We start from the raw sequence: 12031 nt of genomic DNA, 5'->3' as shown, positions 1-12031 counted from the left end.
ACATTTCTGCATCAACTTTGTAACAAATGAAACGGGTGTGACACATTATACCGCGGTCAGGATGCCGGTGGTCACATGACCAACACGGCCTAACCCTACCCCCCCCCCTCCTTGGTCCCTGTGTCTAACCCTAACCTCCCCGTCCCCCCCGTCCCTCCTTGGTCCCTGTACCCAACCCTAACCTCCCCCCCTCCTCCCTCCTTGGTCCCTGTGCCCAACCCTAACCTCCCCCCCTTCCTCCTTTGTCCCTGTGCCTAACCCTAACCCCCCCTCTCTCCTTGGTCCCTGTGCCTAACCCTAACCTCCCCCCCTTCCTCCTTTGTCCCTGTGCCTAAACCGAAGAGAAAACTAGTGTATTGCGCTTGATGCACTAATTATCTAAATAAATTAATAAATAAATGAATAAATAGCACTCTATAGTTGTGTGTCTGTTTTACTTCAAATTAACACACATGGAACTTGCTTTCAAAAAAACCAACTAGAATATTTTAATAACATTTCACATACATGAATCATATATATCAATATTGGATATATTGAAATTAAATAAACTAAAACACACTGAAAAATTGCGCTTGAACTGTCTAAGACACAGATTGAATATTAGTGTCCATAAACAGTAACAAGTGGACGGCAACAATGTATCGTATGAGTGCTACACAGGCATGCCTCGTCAATTTACAGCAGCTGCTGATGCCTACTGAATTATGTAGTATAATGTCTCTAATCCTCTTGCTACTGGCGTCCCAGTGCAGAGGAATAATACTTGCAATATATTTACCCGAACCAGCGGGATTCTCCACATACAGCGTATATTACCAAGAAGATATCCTTAAGGCATGCAGCCACAGCGTCCGCTGCTAGCACTATTCTTGGTGTAGTGAGGATCTCTGTCCTAGCAGGCGGATAAGGACACTTCAGGTGTCAACGATCAGCGGGTTGATTCAGGTAATAGTTCAATTTTGCAGGGAGAAATCCTTAGGTGTGAAGCCACAGCGTCTGCCGCTAGCACTATCCGTGGTACAGGAGAAGTCTCTGTCCTGGCAAAGCGGGTGGACGCTTACGTGGCCGCTGTTCCGATCAGCAAGTATCTGAACTATGGTTACCTCCACAGGGATGACCGTCGGCACCAAGCACAGATAGTAGGCACCGGTGATTGCACTCAGATCAGTGTAGCCGTCAGTGTGAAAAGCGGGGAGATGACGTCAACGCGTTTCGTCCCGTCACAGCTCGGGACTTCCTCAAGACTATAGGGCTTACTCCATCTTAGCCCTTATATAGCTCCCCATCAGAACCACCTCCATTATAATTACAAAATAAGAGACATCAGTGTGCTGACACTCTAACACTAATTGCATTAACAATACACTTCAAAAAGCAAGTTCCATGTGTTAAGCTAATGATATCTATCAGTAAATATATATATATATATATATATATATATAGCAACGAACCCATAGTAGGTTTATATCCTCAGAATTAGACATAAAAATAAAAAGTTAGAATTAAAATTAAAAATTAAATCAAAAATAAAATAAAGTTCATTTCGATATTACACAAATTAATAATAATATGGTAATAATACACTAGATAAAGTTATGTATAATATCACAATAATCCTTAAAACTGGATATAAAAATATATAATAATAACAACATAACCATATTAGTACTAATACTCCCTAAAATGACCCTCTACTACCATAGCCCCCTATAATTAATCCAAACAGGTATAATCGATAGCTTCATTGAGCCCTTTTGGACTCAAAGTATCTAATTTAAAAATCCATGCGGACTCACCTATACATAGCTGACGAAATCTATTCCCACCCCTTCTAGTGTGACAAAACTGTTCCACTACCAATAGGGACAACCCCTTAGGGTCCCCATTATGATATCTAGTAAAATGTCGGGAGACATTGTGTTTGATAGATTTATTAATAATATTACACCTATGTTCTCTAAAACGACTTTTAACAGATCTAATAGTCCTGCCAACATACTGTAGTTGGCAGGGACACTGGAGAACATATACAGAATATGTAGATTCACAATTAAGATATTGTTTAATAGGAAAACTAACTCCACTGCTATTGGAGATAACATTAGTTGATCCATTCCTCATGTAACTACATGTGAGGCAAATTGATTTATTACATCTATAACTCCCTAGTGGTCTAGATGGCAACCAAGATTTAGGAACTTCATTACAGTGTGTGGATTTCACCGATCTCAGGTCGCTAGGCGCTAATAAATTCCCTAGATTAATATTCTTCTTATAAATTATCCTTGGTTTAGCGCCAATATATTTATTCAATAGCGGGTCCTGTTTTAAAATTTCAAAATTATTATTCACAATTCTTCTTATTCTACTGGATTTTGAATTGTACTTTGATATGAACTTAACCTCTTCTAATAAATTAGAATCACAATTCAACACTGCCGATTCAGTGACCACCAGGGGATCAAATGGATCATTAATCCGTGGGGTTTCACTCTGGGGACCTAGTGACTTTGATGGTAAAATTGACAACATAGCTTCCTCAAGTAACTTATGAGGATAGCCTCTTCTTTCAAAATGACTGACCATAGTCCTAGATTGTTCAGCAAAGTCTTCATCTCGTGTGCAATTTCTTCTTATACGCATTAATTGGTTTTTAGGTATGTTATTAATCCATGGTTTAAAATGGGCACTTTCATAATGTAAATAGTTACTAGTCCCTACTGGTTTAATGTAGTTATTGGATATAATAACATCATCTTTGACTGAGAAAGTCACATCCAGATAATTAATTATATTGTAATCAAAAGTGTGCGTGAACGTAAGATTATAAGTGTTATTATTTAAAAAATTAACGAAATCCTGTGCTAATGTGGAACCCCCTTTCCAAATAATAAATAAATCGTCAATATACCGGCCATAGAGGACCAGGTTTTCTCTATATGGGCCACTCCATATATACTCCTCCTCGAAGCGGCCCATATAGAGATTCGCAGCTTGGTGCAAACCTGGTCCCCATGGCCGTACCCAGTGCCTGTAAATAATAAGTGTCCCCAAATAAAAAATAATTGTGAGTAAGAATAAACAGAATGGACTGAATTATAAACTCACGTCGCTCAATTGACAAATTTTGATCTTTAGTTAAATAATAATTAGCTGCATCAATACCAGCTGTGTGCGGGATATTAGTATAAAGAGCCTGGACATCAAGGGTGAGAAAACCCCACCCTTCAGTCCAGGGCCTCCCCACCACTTTTTGCAAAATATGCTTAGTATCCTTAATATGTGACTGTAAATTAGTAACGTGATTTTGTAAGTGTACATCCACAAAATGTGACAAACTAGATGTGAGGGAACCAACACCTGAAATTATGGGACGCCCAGGAGGTGTGCCTAAACCTAACCCCCCCTCCCTCCTTGGTCCCTGTGCCTAACCCTAACCCCCCCCCCCATTCCCTCCTTGGTCCCTGTACCTAATGCTAACCTCCCCTCCCTCCTTGGTCCCTGTGTCTAACCCCAACCCCCCCTTCCTCCTTGGTCCCTGTGTCTAACCCTAACCCCCCCTTCCTCCTTGGTCCCTGTGCCTAACCTCCCCCCCTCCCTCCTTGGTCCCTGTGTCTAACACTAACCCCCCCCCTTTCCTCCTAACCCTAACCTCCCCCCCCTCCCTCCTTGGTCCCTGTGTCTAACCCTAACCAACCCCCCCCCCCCTTCCTCCTTGGTCCCTGTGCCTAACCCTGACCCCCCTCCCTCCTTGGTCCCTGTGCCTAACCCTAATCTCCCCCCCCCTCCTAGGTCCTTGTGCCTAACTCTAACCCACCTCCCGGTCTCTAACCATCACCCCGATACTTACCTTCAGGATGTCAGCGGTTGGTGTTCTGACACGGGATTCTGGGATCAGTCATGTGACCGTCAGCATCCTGACCATCGGAATGCTAACCACATCCCCTTTAAACAGCTCCCTGTCTCGTCTCATGGAAAGCAAAATCGCATATAAAAGTATATAATATATAATATATATAATTATATAGTATAACCAGTGATAGAAATCCCCAACAAGTGGGAACTTTTGCAAACAGCTAATGTAAAATGGTTCTCTAGTGCTGGCAATGGGGCTAATTCAGTAAGGATCGTAAAAAGTACAAATTTGCAAAACTGCGACCAATTGCAAAATTGCAAAAGCACGCCCAGAAAATCTGCAACAGTAATTTAATGTTACAAAAAAAAAGGTGGACTTGTCAAATTTGCAAATTTTCAGAATCAAAATCAGCTTTATTGGCCAGGTATACTTGCGTATACTAGGAATTTGTCTTCGGTTTGCTACACAACAGCCAAGTACTGTAGGTAACAGATAAGCAGGTGGGGGGGGGGGGGGGACAAGTAAAGTCATACAGATAGTAATACCATAGGGACACAAGTGAGTTCCGAGTTGTTCGCTCGTTATTTTTTTTTCGCAACGGAGCAATTAGTCGCTAATGCGCATGCGCAATGTTCGCAGTGCGTCTGCGCCAAGTAAATTTGCTAATAAGTTTGGTATTTTACTCACGGCTTAACGAAGAAATTTCTTCGTTCTGGTGATCGGAGTGTGATTGACAGGAAGTGGGTGTTTCTGGGCGGAAACTGGCCGTTTTATGGGTGTGTGCGAAAAAACGCTGCCGTTTCTGGGAAAAACGCGGGAGTGGCTGGAGAAACAGGGGAGTGTCTGGGCGAACGCTGGGTGTGTTTGTGACGTCAAACCAGGAACGAAAGTGACTGAACTGATCGCAGTGGCAGAGTAAGTCTCGAGCTACTCAGAAACTGCAAAGAAATTTCTATTCGCAATTGTGCGAATATTTCGTTCGCAATTCTGCTAAGCTAAGATTCACTCCCAGTAGGCAGCGGCTTAGCGTGTGCAAAGCTGCTAAAAGCAGCTAGCGAGCGAACAACTCGGAATGAGGGCCAATGTTCAGGAGTTCAGCAGGCGGAACGCTTGGGGAAAGAAACTTTTTGAGGCTTCTGGTGGACCTGGCAGGGACGCCATGTAACGTCTGCCTGAAGGAAGCAAGTTAAACATGCTGTGGCCAGGGTATAGCTGGTCTTTTACTATCTTCGTTGACTGCTTATAGCTCTGGACAGGTACAGGTCCTGGACTGAGGGAAGGTTGGCCCCGATGATCTTCTCTGCGGTACTGACCACCTTTTGGATCCTGCATCTGTCCCTCGTGCTGGTGGAGCTGTACCATACCAGTATTGAGGAGCACAGTACCGACTCCACAATCGGAGTAGAAGATGAGCAGAAGCTTCTGTGGGATGCTGAACTTCCTTAGTTGCCTGAGGAAGAACAACCTCTGCTGCACAGTGGCATCAGTGTTGGAGCCCCATTTAAGGTCCCGGGAGATTTTGGTCCCTAGAAACTTGAAGGAGTCCACTAGAGATACCACACTGTCAGCAATCGTTAGCAGAGGTGCACTAGCTGACTTCTTCCTGAAGTCCACTATAATCTCAACAGTTTTGAGGGGGTTGAGCTCAAGGTTGTTGTGGATGCACCACTGGGCCAACCGATCTACTTCCCATCTATAGGCCGATTCATCCCTGTCCTTGATGAGGCCGAATTTGATGAACTTTACTGATATTGCGATGAGATTTAAAAATCCGCATTTTTTGCGAAAAAACTTACACTTAGTCGCATTTTTTTGTAAAGGTTTCTGATGTCACAATTAAACATCAGCCACACATAACATTGAGCCAACCATGCCTACTGACAGGATGCGTCGAACAACAAGATGAGCTACTTCCGCAGGTGAATCCACAAACGCAGGTGGAAAAAGGGAAAAAAATAGTTTTTTTTATGTTGAAAGTTTACATACATGACATATTAATGTTTCTTTGTTATTATTAACATTCCTTATGTTATTGTTTAATGTGAAAATATAAATAAAAAAAAATTGGTGCATAATTAAAATGTCCCCATGGGGCAACTGATGAATCTGTAGATGTGACCCGGACCACTTGTCCAGTAGGTCCCATTGGAAGGTCCTCGCATGGAACCTGCCGAAGGGAATGGCCTCGTACGATGCCACCATCTTTCCCAGGACTAGAGTGCAGTGATGCACTGACACCTGTTTTGGCTTCAATAGGTTCCTGACCAGGGTCATGAGTTCCTGAGCCTTTTCTATCGGAAAATAAACCCTTTTCTGGTCCGTATCCAGAATCATGCCCAAGAAGGTCAGACGAGTCGTAGGAACCAACTGCGACTTCGGGATATTGAGAATCCAGCCGTGTTGCTGTAACACTTTCAGTGAAAGTGACATGCTACTCAGCAACTGCTCTCTTGATCTCGGTTTTATGAGGAGATCGTTCAAGTACGGGATAATTGTGACACCCTGCTTGCGCAGGAGCACCATCATTTCCGCCATTACCTTGGTGAAAACCCTCGGGGCCGTGGAAAGCCCAAACGTCAACGTCTGAAATTGGTAATGACAATCCTGTACCGCAAATCTCAGGTACGCCTGATGAGGTGGATATATGGGAACATGAAGGTATGCATCCTTTATGTCCAGGGATACCATAAAATCCCCCCCTTCCAGGCTGGCGATGACCGCTCTGAGCGATTCCATCTTGAACTTGAACCTTTTCAAGTATAGGTTCAGGGATTTTAAATTTAAAATGGGTCTGACCGAACCGTCCGGTTTCGGAACTACAAACAGGGTTGAGTAATATCCCCTCCCTTGTTGAAGTAGGGGAACCTTGACCACCACCTGTTGAAGATACAATTTGTGAATTGCATTTAACACTAACTCCCTTTCTGGGGAAGAAGCCGGCAGGGCCGATTTGAAAAACCGGCGAGGAGGCACCTCTTCGAATTCCAGCTTGTAACCCTGAGAAACAATTTCTATTGCCCAGGAATCCACCTGTGAGTGAACCCAGATGTGGCTGAAAAGTCGAAGACGTGCCCCCACTGAGGCGGACTCCCTTAGCGGAGCCCCAGCGTCATGCGGTGGATTTTGTAGAGGCCGGGGAGGACTTCTGTTCCTGGGAACTAGCTGTGTTGTGCAGCTTTTTCCCTCTGCCCTTACCTCTGGCAAGAAAGGTTTGTTTCTTTGTGATCGAAAGGACTGCATTTGATAATGTGGCGCTTTCTTAGGCTGTGAGGGAATATAAGGCAAAAAATTGGATTTACCAGCTGTAGCTGTGGAGACCAGGTCCGAGAGACCGTCTCCAAACAATTCCTCACCCCTGTAAGGTAAAACATCCATATGCCTTTTTGAGTCGGCATCACCTGTCCATTGCCGGGTCCATAGGACTCGTCTAGCAGAAATCGACATAGCGTTGAATCTAGAACCCAGTAAACCAATGTCTCTTTGAGCATCTCTCATATATAAGACAGCATCTTTTATATGTCCTAGGGTCAATAAGATGGTATCCTTATCCAGAGTCTCAATCTCCACTGATAAGGTATCTGTCCACGCTGCTACAGCGCTACAAACCCAAGCCAACGCAATAGCCGGTCTGAGTAAAGTACCAGAGTGTGTGTAAATGGACTTCAAAGTAACCTCCTGCTTGCGATCAGCAGGATCCCTTAGGGTAGCCGTATCTTGGGATGGCAGCGCTACCTTTTTGGATAAGCGTGTCAACGCTTTGTCCACCCTAGGGGAGGATTCCCACCGTATCCTGTCCTTTGCCGGGAAAGGATACGCCATAAGAATCCTTTTGGGAATCTGCAGTTTTTTGTCTGGAGATTCCCACGCTTTTTCACACAACTCGTTCAGCTCATGAGAAGGGGGAAAGGTTACCTCAGGTTTCTTTCCCTTATACATGTGTACCCTCGTGTCAGGGACAGGGGGTTCCTCTGTGATATGCAAAACTTCTTTTATTGCAATAATCATACATCGAATACATTTAGCCAATTTTGGCTGTAACTTTGCATCATCGTAGTCGACACTGGAGTCAGAATCCGTATCAGTGTCTACTATTTGGGATAGTGGGCGCTTTTGAGACCCCGAAGGTCCCTGCGACATAGGGACAGACATGGGTTGACTCCCTGGCTGTTCCCTAGCCTCAGCTTTGTCTAATCTTTTGTGCAATAAATTCACATTAGCACTTAAAACATTCCACATATCCATCCAGTCAGGTGTCTGCGTTGTCGGCGGAGACACCACATTCATTTGCTCCACCTCCTCCCTAGGAGAGCCTTCTACCTCAGACATGTCAACACACGCGTACCGACACACCACACACACAGGGAATCCTCTTATCTGAAGACAGTTCCCCCACAAGGCACTTTGGAGAGACAGAGAGAGAGTATGCCAGCACACACCCAGCGCTAATGACCCAGGAAAAAACACACAATATGTTTACCCAGATAGCGCTGTTATCTGTATATTGCGCCAATTATGTGCCCCCCCCCCCTACTTTAAAACCCTCTTTCACCGTGGATAAGCAGGGGAGAGTCCGGGGAGCTTCCTCTCAGCGCTGTGCTGTGGAGAAAATGGCGCTGGTGAGTGCTGAGGAAGAAGCCCCGCCCCCTCAGAGGCGGGCTTCTGTCCCGCTCAAATATCGAAAAACCTGGCTGGGGCTCTTTATATATACAGTGCCCAGCTGTATATATACACATTTGCCAGAAAAAGAGGTTTTATTGCTGCCCAGGGCGCCCCCCCCCTGCGCCCTGCACCCTTACAGTGACTGCCGTTTGTGTGTGCTGTGTGGGAGCAATGGCGCACAGCTTTACTGCTGTGCGTTACCTCAGTGAAGATCTGAAGTCTTCTGCCGCCTCTGAAGTCTTCTTTCTTGTCATACTCACCCGGTTTCTATCTTCCGGCTCTGCGAGGAGGACGGCGGCGCGGCTCTGGGACGGACGGCGAGGGTGAGACCTGCGTACCGATCCCTCTGGAGCTAATGGTGTCCAGTAGCCTAAGAAACAGAGCCTAACATTAAAGTAGGTATGTTTCTCTCCCCTCAGTCCCTCGATGCAGGGAGTCTGTTGCCAGCAGGCTCCCTGAAAATAAAAAACCTAACAAATATACTTTCTTTCAGGAAACTCAGGAGAGCTCCCTGTAATGCACCCAGTCTCCTCTGGGCACAGTAGTAAACTGAGGTCTGGAGGAGGGGCATAGAAGGAGGAGCCAGTGCACACCCATACCTAAAGTTCTTTCTTAAAGTGCCCATGTCTCCTGCGGAGCCCGTCTATCCCCATGGTCTTTACGGAGTCCCCAGCATCCTCTAGGACGTAAGAGAAATAAAAGTGTAGAAGTTGCCCATAGCAACTAACCAGCTTCTAGCTCTCTATCTTAAGGTCTTTAGTCTGGGACTGGTTTGATTTTCAATTAATCTTTTGTAGTCTGCAATTTTCTTCATCGCTGAACCTTATGAAGTATCTGTATGCACTTACTGACTTGACTTCATATCAGAGCCAACCCTAGGCATAGGCAAACTAGGCAAATGCCATGGGCATTTGGAATGCCTAGGGGCATGCATTCCAAACCTAGGACTGAATCAGGTTGACTGGTCAGTGGCGGGACCTGGACAGGCTGGCGGCAGTTTGCGGTGCACCAGACCTGGACGTACAGTATGTGTATAAGGGCATTACTATGGGGTGTAAAGTGTAAGGGGTATTACTGTGTGGCATTATGTGTGTAAGGGCATTACTAATGTGTGGCATAATGTGTAAGAGTCATTATTAGGTGGCATTGTGTGTACAAAGGGTACTACTACTGTGTGGCATTATGTGTATAAGGGGCACTATTATGTGGCATAATGTGCAGTTAGGGCAATACTGTGTGGTGTAATGTGAATAAGGAGCAACACAGCGTGGTGTAATGTGAATAACGGACACTTCTGTGTCACATAATGTGAATAAGGTGTACTACTGTGTGATGTAATGTGAATAAGAGGCACTACTGTGAGGTGTAATGTGTATAAGGTGATGGGGTACTACTGTGTGGCGTAATGTGAATAAGACACTACTGTGTGATGTGTGCCATAATTTGACATGGGGTTACTATTGTGTTCCCAGCAAGACCACAACCATTTTTTGGTGCATGCGCTGTCCATATTTAAAATATGGGGGTGAGGGCGCCAATGCTCTTGATGACACAGGGTACCAAAATGTCTAGTTACAGCACTCTGGATGAGGATTGTTATGGGTGAGGGGTGATGGGTGTTGCTGGCTGCTGCCCTGATCTGTGCTGCTGGGTGATGGGTTCTGTGCTGACTTTGGAAATGGTTGACAGCTTTGCTTACCTGTTATACAGCTTTCACATATGGACTTCTCCATATTAGTCACAGATATTCCAGTAACCAGCCCATTTACTAGATTCTAGACACTGTTATATCCAAGGTGACCCAATCTTCTGTGCCAGAGCTCCATAGACTATGAACCAGATGTTATCACCGTATAACACTCTTGTGTGTCAAGGACATATAATCGACCACACTAGGTACTTGACGCTACTCTTTTATTCCATAGAATGCACTTTCCTCTTGCAATGTGGACTCTGTGACCTCTTTGCTCTAAGACACTGATGTCTCCTGAGATTTGTTCCCATGTCTGGTACATAGGACCTAATTAATGTTTGTACGCAATGGGCAATTATCACGCGAGGAGCGATTATCAGCAAAATGTGCATGTGCTGTGATCACAATGCGCATGCGCGAGGGTGCCGCTGCGGTCCTGCTCAAAGTGAGGATTCCATGGAAAGTGAATGACAGGATGTGACTGTTTGGAGGCGTTAACGCAGAGTTTAAGGGGAGTGGTTGGGAAATTTTAGACATGTCATGAGCATTTTTGGGGTATGTATCTGCTGATGGCTGCATGATCATATGTGCAAATACATGACTTCTGAGCTGCTACTGCTGAGGCCAGTTTGCGCAGCCATAGACCAACCCTTAGCTTCCATATTCTCCTACTGTACAGCGATACGCTTGCATGGTTAAGGCAGCCCACTGCCTACGCCTCCTAGCTGTGTAGGCAGTCGGGGGGCCTCCATCTTTTGGGTTGCAGCAGTTGCATGTGATGTCACGCAGCCGTGCCCGCCCCTGCAACAGTCTGGACACTCCTGCATTGTCCGGACCATGCCCCTCAAGCAGAGTATCAATGCCTACAAAACGTGGCATCGATGCCCTCCAGGTCTAAGACTGTGATCGCCTGTGATTGCAGTTTAAGACCTTGCATATGCGCGCACCGGCGTGCTCGCATGCGCAGAAGTCCTGAAATTGCCAAATAGCGATTTCCACACTTTTGTAGGCCTTACTGAATTAGGCCCATAGTCCGCCAATGTGTACACAATTGTGAATGCATTGGCTCCTGTGGGTATCTTTTTTCATTCCTGGATGGCAGCAACACCTGCTAACATTAGCAGCTTCTTAGCCTAGAGAATCGCAAATTGCAATTGCATACAAACTTGACTGGGCCCATAAAGCACATCTTGGATTTCTGTGAGTTTGGTTTTAATTCCTATTTTTGAGTGGGTAGCGATTGTCCTGACTTTTGTAGATCTACAGTATGCACTTCATTTCCAATCCCTTTAATCGTTATAGGATCACATGTGGCTAATGTAATAAATGGAATGAATCACTACTCATTGCAGCTGGAATGCCTGATAGCACCTGAGACAATATACCAGCAATCCTTTCTGTGGGTGTATGTGACACTCAATGCTGACTCATCTTTGCTGTCACACTTCTTATTCTGCATGGCATTCACAGTCTTCTGCTCTGCTTACATTTAAATGCTTTGTGACCTATTTTGTGACATATATAACACTTGTACTTAAATATTCTGAGTTTCTCACTCTTAGGGGCCTATTTATCACTATCCGCATCTTGGATGCGGAAGTCATGTGATAAAATCGCCCAACTCGCACTGCAATAATTGATTACATCGCAGGGATGTATCAATTATCGCGTGCAGGGACAGAGCTTGCGGTGAAGCTCCGTCCCTGCGATGCCTCTTCGCAGCATCATCGGGGTACTTTTTGTAAAAAATACCCCGATGTCCTGCTGCGCATGCGCCGCCCCTGCTGACACAGCCGCTACCGCCCGGTCAACCCCCCCCC

This window comes from Pseudophryne corroboree, chromosome 6 (assembly GCF_028390025.1).
Source record: "Pseudophryne corroboree isolate aPseCor3 chromosome 6, aPseCor3.hap2, whole genome shotgun sequence".
Lineage (NCBI taxonomy): Eukaryota > Metazoa > Chordata > Amphibia > Anura > Myobatrachidae > Pseudophryne > Pseudophryne corroboree.
This window is presented reverse-complemented; position numbering follows the sequence as displayed.